We start from the raw sequence: 14,311 nt of genomic DNA on the forward strand, positions 1-14,311 counted from the left end.
CCTCCCTCCCCCTAAACGTGTGACGTAATTAATGGATGACCCCTTACAGGATATGAGAGTACAAAGGCATGGGATTGGGCCGAATAAATGCAATAAGCGATCAACAGCCCGCCCGTTTCCGGACTGCCGGCCTAGCCAAGGTTACAATCGCTATCGCTTCGACAACGAAAAGCATTACGTCTCTCTATCACTCTTCCATATTAGTGTGACAGTAACAGTTGCGTTTCGATCGCTACGGAGCGTAAGCGATTGGCATCTTGGCTACGCGGCCTGGCGTCCATGTACTAATCTACATCTACAAGGCTCTGGAAGCTACAGCTAGGGAGCTTCATTGAACGTTAATGTAACGTAATGTAACGTCGTTTTGAGATAATTCTCAGTGCATTTCTCGTAGGTCATTTCTGTTGCTTACCTACTTATATTTTAGTGTAAGTGATGATACTGTAAGCGAATGATGATAATAAAAAAACAATGTACAAATCATTCAGCATCATTTAATCCTCAATCAAATTTTGTGTAACAACCAACATATAAACCATACAATAAACTCTATCCCTATTCTACAAGATGTTTCAAAAACAATGTATTTACATTTATATTCATTAAATCACATAACAATCTAGGTTTAACATAAATTCTATTTTTGTACATAACAAATACAACTATACTGATTGATGTTTTCTAATAAACACAAAATTTCAAACGTTTTATCCTTTATGTGCATAGGTTTGTGAAATCAGGTCAAAACATAGATATTTTTATACATAAAAGTTTTCTATGCACATAAAGAAATAAGTTTTAGAAGATGTGAACTGTCTCTTAACTTTGTGCCCTCCATTGAAAAATAGATTTATATAAAAAAAAAATCACAATAAATGCATCACTGCATTTATTGCGATTTTTTTGCGCATTAATTTTGCGATAAAATATTTTAGCAACTAAAAATATATTCAAATACCCGATACCATTAGGTTATGTAACTCATTGTATTGAAACACTGATGGGTCCTGAAAGCCCAGAAGTTGCTGACGTTACGAAGGATGACATTGCATCAAGTTGTCCGGTCTGTCATTGCCATTTAGTTCGTAGCATCACAGAGCATCATGTAGCTACCTAGTTGTACTCGTATATGTGTTAAACTCAAACTCAAAATATACTTTATTCGTGTAGGCCTAGCAACAAGCTCTTATGAATCGTAATTAATCTTAATCTAATTATCAGAGCAATTTATTGATGTTAATATTATTCCATAATAACATTGGATCATTATACATGTCAAATTTAACACTAAGAATTTCACAAAAGGATCGTCAAACATTATACAAATTGTATAAAAAAATACTAGTCTACAATTTCTAGAATGAAATCTAAATGTCAAAAAAAAAGCATAAGTAACAAAAGAAGTAGATAGTATTACATCGGAATATCCATTTCCTCATCAATAATCAGGCCATGGGATGCAGTACCGTACATGGTTCATTAACTCTTTGTCTGTTACCTGCTGTGTTTCTTCACTTAGGTCTCATCGGAAGGTTAGCGTTGAAAGTCGCCACCAACATGCTGAAATGAGGTAATTTCATGGCACTTTATTCTTTTTACGTTTTTCTTATATGTAAATTATCTTATTCGTATTTACGAATGGAAATATGTCCATTCTATTTTCTATTTCTTCAGTGGTGTTAATAAACGGGATGCTAGAGACCGTGCGAAGGCTAATAAAAAACACAGAGCTCTGAGAAAAAGTATCTGAAGATACAATTAGGTTAAACTTAAAGATCAAAAGATGAATAATAAAAGAAAAGAGTGAAGAGAAAGAAGAAAAGAAAAGAGAATCGTGTTAATATGAGAATGAGACAAAGAGATAGATAAAGCTTAATACGAGTAGAGGATAATATCCCACCGATCAGCTATCTTGAAAGTTATATAATATATGTTAGCAAAATAAATTATTTGTTATTCACAAGTAAAACCGCAGCCGTCAGATACATTAAGCCTAGCTACGAATTTAAGAATTCCATTAGGTTTAATTACCTAGGAACTTAATTTTCAACTACTAAGTAATCCAATTTTATTCCGATGTCGGGCGCAGTTAAGAGAACATTCCTTTTAAGACAAATTGGGTAATTAAAGTTTGAAATTTGGGCTCAAACGTTCATTTAAAAACATCAATCTAATAAAACACATCAAATACATTCATAATTAAACCTTTTCTAAATATATTTTAGGTTAATGCTAGCCATTTACTAAAGGATTTATGAAAAGAGCTATCATTTGTGAAATAGGCCTTCTGGATACTTGCTTTTGGGAAATATTTACAATATCAGGATTAACATCTGAGTCAGACTAGTAATAATAAAATTAGTTTAATTTTATACAGGAAGTAATTTAACAGCTAAATAAGTAATTTTCCTTGTACCTAAATAAGTAATATATAAAGGATTCATGCTAGAACGGTCTGAGTCCGGGCCGAGGCTTCCGACATTTCACTTTATATGACGGGTGATCGGTAATCACGTGATGCTTTCTATAGAAAATAAGTGACTGAGACCTCGGACCGGATCCGGACCAACCGGTATTACGTATACCTAGTCATACACTAAACATATTCAGAATGTAACAACACATAATGTACTTTTATGTATTTAATACAACAACTATATACCTCTATCATTCATTTTATGCTAATGCTATTCTTCAATAATATAACATTGATTTTTCTAATTTTATTGATACCTAATTTCATATATCACAATAAACATTTCCATACCAAAAGAGTTAAATGACGTTTTGTATCACTTATACTAAGTTACAGAAGTTTATAAATTACGTACTTTTAAACAACATAAGTCGATGTAATTTAAAAGAGTCTGAATGCTCGTTGTGATCAATTCCTGAAACAAAAGAAAAAAAATATTAATAAAATAGGAAAATATAACTAGTCGCTTCCGACCAATTTGAAAAAAAAAACTTTCATCCTTTTAATTTAAGAAAGCGATCCTGTAACCTCATGGAACTCAAATCAAAATCTGGTTTTGAACATAATATACAACATACGCTAAGGCTAAAAAAGCTAACCTAAGGCTAGTTAAGACTCCTAAGATTATGCTTTTAAGGATATTTTAACTGTTCATATTTTTTTTCTATATAGTATATATATTAAGTGACATTATATTAAATAAATGAATAATTATTTGGCTAACTGCGACATGTGCACGAAACGAGCACACTTTCTACAGTTTTGCAGATTTTGTTAATTAAGTAATTAGGTACCTAATATAACTGTAGGTATATGTACTTTTATTTCGACTTGACATTGTATTTTATTATGCTAATTTTAATTAACTTAATTGTTAATTTTTATGTATTTTTAAATTTTTTAATGTTATGAAAAATGACATGTAATATGAATTATTATGAATATACGAATATGAATATGAATATGAAACGCTCTGTATATCTTGCTTAGTTGACTTGAGCAAAATCTCATCAATAGGAAGGCGTTATTAGATTCCCTGTTGTAGGGACAGATTCCTAGCCAGTCGACGCATGAGATGCTTCAGATAGCCCGTCTTTGATCTCAGAGCAATTACATCCTAAGTTAGGATTCCTAACCCGGTTACTCACATCTAATTGGTACATCGTTTTCTGACAGGAGTCAAGAGCAGAAGTTGCTAAGCGGGCCAGTTGTTCAAAATGATGTTGACTCGACTTTATTGTTAAGAGAATAAGAGCATAATTAATACCTCACAGGCTTAATAATACACATAATCACCTCACACCTCACAGGCTTAGCAACTTCTGCTGCTGACTGGACAAATAAATAACAAGGAAGTAAAAACTTTCAAAATTTGGTACCACGACGGCAAAGATTATCTTAATTGGTAACCAATACTTTTACGAATAAAAATACAAATAAGGATATTAGTTTCACAATTTTCGAATAATCAACATTGCAAGTCAGATACATAGACACCCCACATATCACCTTCAAATAAAATAATTGCATTATAAGTTTTAATTTGTAATAGGTTTAGTTGTATATTTTTTTTATAAACTTTATTACTTAAATAGACTTCAGTAAAATATAAAACAATTGGATATTAAAATTGCATTATGGCAATTACTTTTTATTTAAGAATTAAAATATGTGTAGGAGTAGTCCTAGTCTTTGTAAATTGGTTAATTTTGCTAGTTAGTATTCTACTAGTAAACTTACTTTCTTGTCTATCTATTTTCATAACATCGCGAGTGACAAGCAAAAGTCACTACTTAATAAAAAAATATTAAACAAAACACAACAAACACAATTTCATAATTTAAATATTATGTAATATTAATACCATTCCAATTAGCTGACCAAGGGCGGGTTTAAATTCAGCAAGCTGTACCCGCACCTTTTTCATTACTTACACAATTTGTTGCACAATGTTTAGGTTAATACTTACCTACTTACTCCTTATACCTAAGATGGACTAATTACCTACCTAACCCTTATACACTATACCTAAGAACTTATGTAAAAAGTAATGAAATAAACGCATTTGTATTTGTATTTGTATTTGTATTTAACACAACCTTATTTTGGTACTAAAACAACCGTTTTAACCGTTAACTATGGCTATGAACTTGTAGTGGTAATTAATGTAATTAGTGAGCTTTGGTTGTCATCTCACCATTTGTTAAATAAAATAATTGTGTAATGTAAAATAATTATTTTACGTAGGACTATATTCTAATAAAATACAATACTCAAAGAAGTCGTGTCTAAAATCGAGTAGTTCAGAATCACAATGTAGTACGGTCAAGAATTTCAGTACCACCATTTTGTACCTTGTCATAGTGACAACAGTATGAGGCTTTCATATTGTTACTGGTACGAAGTGGTACTGAAATTAAATTCTTTGACTATACTATACAATTTGTACATCCCTATCTTGTATGTATCTAAGGATTGTTTGTAGACTCGGTTAGCGTAAAGGCCCTGTGTCCTTTCGTAACAATGAGACTCGAAGTGTATCGTCATCATTAAACATTTCAAGTAGGTATTTTAGTAATACTTCAGGTAGAAAATTCTTTCTGTCTAGTCCTTTTTTTCGGCTCTTTGTAAAATACTTTTTAGTAAAGCCAGTTATCGAACAAACAATAATAAAAAACCGGGCAAGTGCGAGTCGGACTCGCGCACGAAGGGTTCCGTACCATAAAGCAAAAAAAAACGGAAAAAATGCAAAAAGAAAACGGTGACCCATCCAAGTACTGACCACGCCCGACGTTGCTTAACTTGGTCAAAAATCACGTTCGCTGTATGGGAGCCCCACTTAAATCTTTATTTTATTCTGTTTTTAGTATTTATAGCGGCAACAGAAATACATCATCTGTGAAAATTTCAACTGTCTAGCTATCACGGTTCGTGAGATACAGCCTGGTGACAGACAGACGGACAGACGGACAGACGGACGGACGGACGGACGGACGGACGGACGGACGGACGGACGGACGGACGGACGGACGGACGGACGGACGGACGGACGGACGGATGGACGGACAGCGAAGTCTTAGTAATAGGGTCCCGTTTTACCCTTTGGGTACGGAACCCTAAAAAACAGTTGTTTTACACAAGAATAATTATTGAGTAAAATTTAGAACACAAAGTAGTTGACAACTGGAGCTTGAAATAAAAGTTTTCGTTTAAGAGGGCGTAGAGGAGGGTAAATTTTCAGATTCTGTCAAATTACCCCATTTCACACACAAACGCAGCTCACGCACACTACCTCAATTTACTGGGACAGGTCAGTGACCCCTAATGTTTTTTTAAAGGTGCTGCTTCGAGTTTAGTGTTAACTACTAACCTTCTTTGAGGAATTCAAACTGTCACAGCTTTCCTTTGTGAGAAGACAGAGAAAAACACTTTTTTATATATAGCTTTCCTTGTTTGTTCATGTCATGTCATAGGTATGTGACGTATTAGGTAATTAATTATTTTCGTTGTTGACTTTTGTATTAAGATAGGTTCAAAACGGCGACGCTCTTAACTGTCCATCGGTGGACCTTATGCCTTTTGTAATAAGGTTTACGGACTGTCAGTTAACAGTGTGGTGGTGGGCAATGGTAGGTATGCGGTTTGTAGACAGACCGAATTAAACCTAGGAGTTTTATTATTAAAAATATAAGAAATCATCTCATCTATCTACTCGAAAAAAGTGGACTATATCTAAAATTATCCCTTTATTACTTATAGGTCTTGTAACATATTTTTTTACAACTAAAGACGCTTATTTAATTTCACTTATAACTAAATTTTTAAAGCTCTGTTAATAATAAAGCTTTAAAAACATCTAATAAAATTCAGGTACTACACTTATACTTTTGTAAGTCAGTAAGTGATGCTTACTTAAAACTTATTGGGAAATCAAATAACTCATAATTACCTATATTAAAATATATAAATTTACTATTTCATCTCATTTCATCCCAATCCGCATTGGGCTAGCATGGGGACTATAGCCCAAGCCCTCTCGCGCATGAGACGAGGCCTGTGCTCAGCAGTGGGACGTATATAGGCCGAAATGATGATGATAATTTCATCTCATACGTTCAATAAGGCCCAGGACCGGGCCTTGTCACCCGCACTGACAGAGGGCCTTTTTAGCCCTACATAATATTAAAGAACTGTGTCCCGGATAGTATGGGTTCTGGTCCATGGCGCGTCCTGAAGTAACTTATACAGTGTGTAATCGTTAAGTGTAGCCAGGCTATAATTCCGTAAATATAACAGATATCAGAAAACTTCAAATTGATATCAAAAGTGCGTTACCCAATGAGTAAAATTACATTTATAACTTTTTTTAAATAAAAGTAGAAATATCTCAAACATTAACTTCAAACCCTCCCATACATTTAGTACGACGACTCACCCCTCAAAGAACGTCGGTGTCCTAAGAGACAAAACTGCTTGAGATTCATTATTTGCGATAGTAAACTGTAATAAAATAATAAAACTACCGTTTATTAAATAATAATCTCAAGCAGTTTTATCTCTTACGACACCAACGTTCTTTGAGGGGTGAGTCATCGTACTAAATATTTAGGAGTTAGGGAGGGTTTAAAGTTAATGTTTGGGATATTTCTGCTTTTATGAATAAAAATATTAATATATTTTACTCATTGGATTACGCGCTCTCTATATCAATTCGAAATTTTCTGATATCTGTTATATTTACGGAATTATAGCCTGACTACACTTAACGATTACACCCTGTATATCATTAGATAGTTCATAGCCTATATCGATAGAATATATCGTTCTTATGAGCGTATTTGGTGGGCATACCTTATTATTAAAAAAGTCTACTGCTTTATACTCGGAGTAATTAACAATGGAGCAGCCATTAACAGGCGTTCCCCTCTGTCGAAAATAGGCGGCCAATGGTCAACCACATGTCAACCATATGTATGGACTGACGTTTGGCTGACTTGACGTACCTATACATTTGATGTGCCCCTCCCCCGCAAAAAACGGCAGACTATTTTGTACCGAAAATTTTAGACATGGCGTCTCCGTTGGTTATATCCTCTAAGGCTTTATAATAGGGTGGCACTGGTGGCAGAAACTCATTTCATTTGTAAAATTATCACCTGTAATTTATCTGTAAAATATAAAAACATTGTATTCACACTTTTCAAATGCCAGATGATTATTTTATTTAATTTTATTTCAATATTTAATGTTTGACTTGCCACGTGCGGTGCCACAATTATTATTCAGAAAAAATATATGAGTGCCTATTTTAAAGTGATACTTTTTAGAATGGAGAATAAATGAGCAAAATTTAACAATTTTTTTATTTAGTACAAATCACCACACTGTGATTGTAAAAAAATACATATAATATTAATTTATTGTGCAAAAATCAGTTTATTTGTATGAATCGTTATACATACCTATAACGATTATTTAAAAACTGAATTCCTCGTCCCTAGATTATACAAAAATGATATATAACTTGCCCTAGTTGCTAAGAGCATGAAGAAATATAGCATAGATTGGACCGGGGAGCCGACCATTTCCCCTCTTCCCTTATTTTTGGTATACGGTACGATCTCGTTGCTACCGGGCCTTATCAGCCCATTATTTGGTAATAACGGTATGCAAGGCATCTAACACAACTAATAAAACCTCCATGAACAGAAATGGGTGACATATTTTATAAGATTTGACAGTATCCAAGAAGAATCTTCAGATTCAGAATCATTAAACGGCAATTAAGCCACTAGTATTGGGTTGCCTATAATCATTTTTCTGTGAATGTACTCGTAAACCTCTATCCGTTAGTATGCGATTCATTAATGGACGCACCATGGCCCAAATCGGGACACAGTTCTTTAACACGTAATGTTAATAATCAGTGAACATTATTAATTACGCTCAAATGCTTAAGTTTCAGTACAGGTAAAAGTACATATGAGCTGTACTTTTAATTGTTAGTACAATCGGCATCAAATAGATAGTGACGGCCAAAGTGACCAAATATAGTTATAGGATCTAAATGTGAACGAATAAGGTCAGGTGAGGCATATAAGGCCCACCTTTATATTAACTGAAATAGTTTTATTAATAATCAGGATATTATGACCAAACCAATTCAATATATATTTCTCATTTGTTCATGTTTCTTACACTGCTACTGTTGCTGTTACTGTTACCGACACAAACACCAGAGAGGAGGAGATCAAAATACGCATCCAAAACGCCCTGCGGTGCAGTGCAGCCCTCCACAAAGTGTTGGTGTCCGGGCTTCTCAGCAAACATACAAAGTTACGGATATATAAAACCGTTATACGGCCTATCCTAATGTATGGCTGTGAGGCCTGGTCCCTAACTAGGGAATGCTCCCGGTACTGAGTTTGTATGGCGAGAACCGGGAATTCCCGGTTCCGGTCCCGTGTTTGTATAGAAAACCATTACCGGGAGCACACCCTATCCCTAACACTAAAAGAAGAAGGTCAGCTCCTGGTAGCAGAGAGAAAAGTTTATCGCAAGATCCTGGGACCTATTCAGAGAGATAACGGCACCTGGAGGATCTGGAAAAATGCCGAGATCGAGGAGTTAGTGGCCGAACCCAATATCATCGGCGAAACGAAAGCGCACAGACTTCGCTGGTTCGGTCACCTACTCTGAATGGGAGAGGATCGGGCTGTCAAGAAGGCGTTCTTGGGACGACCGACTGGTAGCCGTCCGGTGGGTCGGCCCAGGTATCGCTGGGAAGACAGTGTGGCGGCGGATCTACTTCAGCTTCGCGTCAGTAACTGGCAGGAAGTTGCGCAGGAGCGGGACAGGTGGCACGCTCTCGTTTCGGAGGCCAAGACTCTCTTTGGATCGCTGAGCCAAAATAGTTAGTTAGTTAGTTCATGTTTCTTAATATACCAAAATAGTTATAAAAATATTCCGGCGCTTTTGAAAAATCCATTTTATAAAAAAAAACATACCATGTTGGTTCGGAACCGGGCCTTGTTACTGGCACTGACAGTGGGCCTTCTTACAATTAGTCATAGTACAAGTTCAAGAATAACAGAAAATACTACCGGGCCTTATTAGCTTTTATCATGAATTAATTTCATCTTAGATTTAAAATGATCTATAGTAAAATACGGCCTACATGAGTCATGGAAAAACAAATTGTATTTTATTTAGTACCTATTTGTTGTTCAAAATCTTCAGTAAGCTAACTTATAAGACTCTATCTATTATAATTAATCTAGATTGACAGTTTACTTAGCAAATTGTACTTTTACCTTTAGGTTTTATGTCGGAAATATTTCACCCAATTTGTACTGAAACATAAGCATTTGAGCGTAATTAATGATGTTTACTGATTGTTAATCTTAAATATACCTATTATGTAGGGCACTTAAATTATTATAGCGGACCAAGCGGATGTGTATGTTTGTGGACCACTTTTTTATTTAAATAATTAAATTGTAATTCATTCAAAAAAAGCTATTACAATTAGGGATTTAGATACCTCACCTACCTTATTACAAAGCATTACAAAAATGTCCAAAGGCCAAAGCCACGCCGATAAGACATAAGACCTCATAAACGACTTCATAAATATAAACGTTCACTGAAAAAACCCAAATTCATTTCTGATAATTTTATTTCGTTACTGAGTTATCGTTTTGCACCGAATATCAATGAAATAAAAGCACGTTGTTGTTTGATAGATACATTTATATAAACATCGTCACATGAAACCAATATAGGTACTCGTAAACCAGACCACTGCGATGCCACTGGCTTTAAATATCGTTCTTTCAACTGATGATATAGCCACAAAAACCCGCTGAAACTGCAGGTCGAGTCTTGATTTCAATTTCTTGATGATATATCATTGCATTAACTTTCAAAGCACATGATAGATCTTAGAATAGCAACAAAACTGGTTGAAACTAAGAATTTTATTGCTGAAATTATGTGAACAACATTGCTTCGTCTTCATAAATAAAATTTTAATAGTTTATATTGTTTAGGCTAAAATGTGAAGAATTTTGTTGATAAATTGTTTATCTAGTATATTGACATTATGTCATATATGTTTTTAAAATGACGTAATATGAATACCAGCACAATGAAAATTTATTCCAATAAGAAATAACAAATCTTCAAACTTTTTTCATTTTAAGTGAATTAGGAAGAAGCTAATTATACTGATTTGGTTATTTTGGTTGTATTAATATATTTTATTAAATAATTTGTCATATTTTTTAAGTATTATGACTTGTGAATAAAAATAAATCGAAATTTTAATGACTCTAGATCTCCGTGTGACGTTATTTATTTACCCTATTAATTTTGAATACAGTTTTTCACTGGTATCATCATTCGTATACGGACATGAATTTCTGTCAATATATATGCCAAATCGAACTGTCAACTTGGAAAAAAGAAGTACGCGTCCGCTTCCAACGGCCCACAGCGGGCATCTGAGGAGAAGGAGAATTTGACAGATATGGCGGATGTATGGAAATTATACGAAAGTTTACGTTTACGATTGAATTTCTCTGTAGCCTTTAAGAGGAAAAATAGGAAAAGCCTGATTCGTTGTAGTCCAGTTATCTGGCTTTCGAAATCACTCGATTTTATAGCATGAGCATCGATTTTTTTATACAAATTTTACTAAACGCTGACACTCGTTCATCACGTTTTAGGTACAACTTTGCATAAGTGTATTTATTATATTGTAAAACATTTCAGATTTTCAAGGGTGATTCGTTGTAAACACACTCTTTGGGATATTAATGACATTTATTATAATTTTTTTTATCAAGAGATGTGAACGCTAGCGACTAAACGGTGACTGCCTTTTTCGCTGATTTTGCTCGATGCAGTCTTAAGAGATTCGTTAGGATATGTTTCCATAATTTATTTTATTATTATTTGTCAGCCTATTGTCTTCCACTGCTGGGCATTCATAAAATATTTTCATAAATAAGAGATAAAAATCAGATAAAATTAAAAAGAACATACTTAGTCAAGTAAGGGAGGTAGGGGACCAATTTAAATCGTTTTGATTTACAAGAGGGTGTCCCTACCTAATTATGGGCCCGATTCGGATTTTGAAATATACATTTATTAGATATCTTTTAGACATCACCAAGATACGATAACGATATGTTTAAGATCTCACCTGTCTTTGACATTTGCGCGATTCTGGAGATACTCTTGAACGATTTCCACAGGATATGACTCAGAAATCTAATTCACATTTAATAGATATCTTACTCTATCTAACGTAAAAGTGACATTTGGTTGCCCGAATTGCGCTGCAAAAGAGAACTAGTTGATATCTAAACTATAACGTATCTAGAATGGATCTAGTACGTGTCGTCTCTTGTGAATATCTTGAAGTTCGAATACGGCAGTTTTTATCGAGCTTGTAGACCTTAGTTGTAGTTTTGCACAATACTCGTAGATGGGTGGTCTTATGGTACGAATGTCGTCGTTTGCTTAGTTAGGTTAGGCCACAGACAAAACTTCTTCCAGACTGAGCATAGTTGCGCTACCCCCTCTGCCACGCATACGGTAATTTTACTCCATGTTCGAGTCGAAAGTGTCTCTGTGGGACCTCCGTGTCTTTGAACGGACCAATCACGGCTCGGGACTTCGCTCACCTCGTCCCGCGCACCCCCGCATTTTTGGCATCATCGGTTGCATGAGATAATTGCTCTAAACTCGGTCTAGAGGATTCCTAGTCTATGGGTTAGGCCCACGAATAGGTAAGCCTTACTTGGGTTGGTACAGTTGCCATTAAATATATATGAGCGGTCAAAGTGCTCAAAATATCTGAACATGCACTTTAATAATAGAGGCTTTGTTCAGATATTTATGGACACCTTGGCCGCTCCGAAATATCTGATGGCGACTGTACCAGTTCAATGTAACGGAAGTAACATAAGCCATCCTTTATCTCCATCTTTTCACAGTCGACACAAAGATATGTTGAAGTACATATTGCGCCTTATTTCAAGGGGGTAAGATGCAAAATCGTAAACATATCTTTGACGTTGACTGTATAGTATGTATACCTACGTCACGTGGACGTCCGTGGTGTCCAATTTCGGCGTAATATTAATCAATCTTGGCCATAACGTAATCAACCAGATGTACAGATCACTTCCTCTAGATGGAGCATGCTCGTGCTCGCCATACAAGGGGCTAGTTTTTACTAGTTTCTTATGTCTCTGGCAGTTAAATAGACAAGCAGACAATCTGGCAGTTTATAGTTCTAGTAGATGAAATAATCCCGAAAAATTTCAATATTTTTATAACGTAACGTTTACCAAGTATTGGTTGTTGTATTTATGTTAATATTGCTATATATTTTTCATGTCACTATTGAGGCCTTCGTACAAAATACATTTTTGAAATTTGAATTTTAATTATAAGCATAACAGTTATGGCATAATAGTTACTAATAGTAGCACCAGTTTTCTTCATATGCGGAGTCTATCGGAGGTAGTCTAAAGCCAAGCCCGAGGCCAGAAACTCTCCAGTTCCCAATTCAATCCCGCAATTATTTTCCACAAAAATCAAAGCTATTTTTTCCGTCAATAGATGTGACTAGGGAACAAATAAAATTATTTTATTATAAAATATTTTTTGACTTGAGTTTTCGAGTAAACTAAGGAAGCTAAACCCGAAGAATATCGGGCATCGGCAAGACATTCGCAAAAAGTCACTAAATCTGCATTTCACCTTAATAGTCTCTGATGCTACTATACTGTATACTCACCGCAATACCAATTGGCGACTGAGGTCGCCACGATTGACTACGAGTATCTCCTTTATCCTTGTTAAACCCGACCAAGAGAGGAAGAGATGGCCTTATGACCTCAGTCGCCAGTTGGTATTGTGGCTACTATAATTATCCTTTGTTTCAGAAACTGTACCTATAAATCTGCCGGAAACTTATGTTGTATACTTAATTAATTTTGGAGGGAAGTTTACGAAGTTTAATTAACAACCTAATTTGCTGATAACGCTGGAGATATTATCAGATGGGCTTTAAGGGATGGCATTAACGGTTATCAGGGACCTTAATCACGTCTAAGGGACTAGAGGACACAATACAGGTAATTATAAACTTTTAGGTAATTAGAACTAGGCTTTTCGCACATGGTACACGTTTTCTTATCAAATTTAAGGATGCCTCACGCTAGACCGGACCGGGGCCGGGCCGGAGCGTCCGGCGCTCCATTTTCTATGATACGCACCACGTGATCTCCGATCAGCCATCATCCAAAATGACGTGTCGGACGCCACGGCCCGGGCACGGCCCGGTCTAGCGTGAGTCATCCTTTACTCGCGAAACTTTTACGCCTTTTCTTTAAAATTGTATGCGCTTAAGACGAAAAGGGACGAATTCACGTGACCGCTTATTAACATTATGGAACATATTTTTACAAAATTTGATATATAAACTGTTATATTAGGAGCTTTAAAAAATGATTCAGGAGACGTGAGCAGGACTAACACTGCGCATTTCGTAAATTATAAGCAACTGTTTCGTATCAGTATTAGTGAGGTTAACGTTAATTTTCTAGTCGTGATGAAAAAAAAAATTATTAATTTATTTACGACCTGCATGGTCACCCTACAATTAGAACCAATACTAAACTACCGATATTCTGTGTCAAATTGAATGTCATCACGGTCTGGTTACTTTTGAAAACTCGTACCTCACTCAAATTTGACAGTTTATTTCTTTATAATCATAATGCTGTCATTACGGTTAAAGAGGTTTTATGTTTATTA

The 14,311-nt window shown here is 35.2% G+C and overlaps 1 protein-coding gene across 1 annotated transcript in view; it reads right to left on the reverse strand.

Moving 5' to 3' along the window:
* Positions 1-493: 493 nt before the first annotated feature.
* LOC134669137 (prolactin-releasing peptide receptor-like) overlaps positions 494-14,311 on the reverse strand; it is a 90,466-nt gene continuing 76,648 nt past the window's right edge. Inside the window, exon 4 of the mRNA XM_063526682.1 lies at positions 494-2,891. The gene's annotated coding sequence lies outside the window, so the exon portion shown is untranslated. The remainder of the gene's footprint in view (positions 2,892-14,311) is intronic.

Source organism: Cydia fagiglandana, chromosome 11 (genome assembly GCF_963556715.1).
Source record: "Cydia fagiglandana chromosome 11, ilCydFagi1.1, whole genome shotgun sequence".
NCBI classification, from domain to species: Eukaryota; Metazoa; Arthropoda; class Insecta; order Lepidoptera; family Tortricidae; genus Cydia; species Cydia fagiglandana.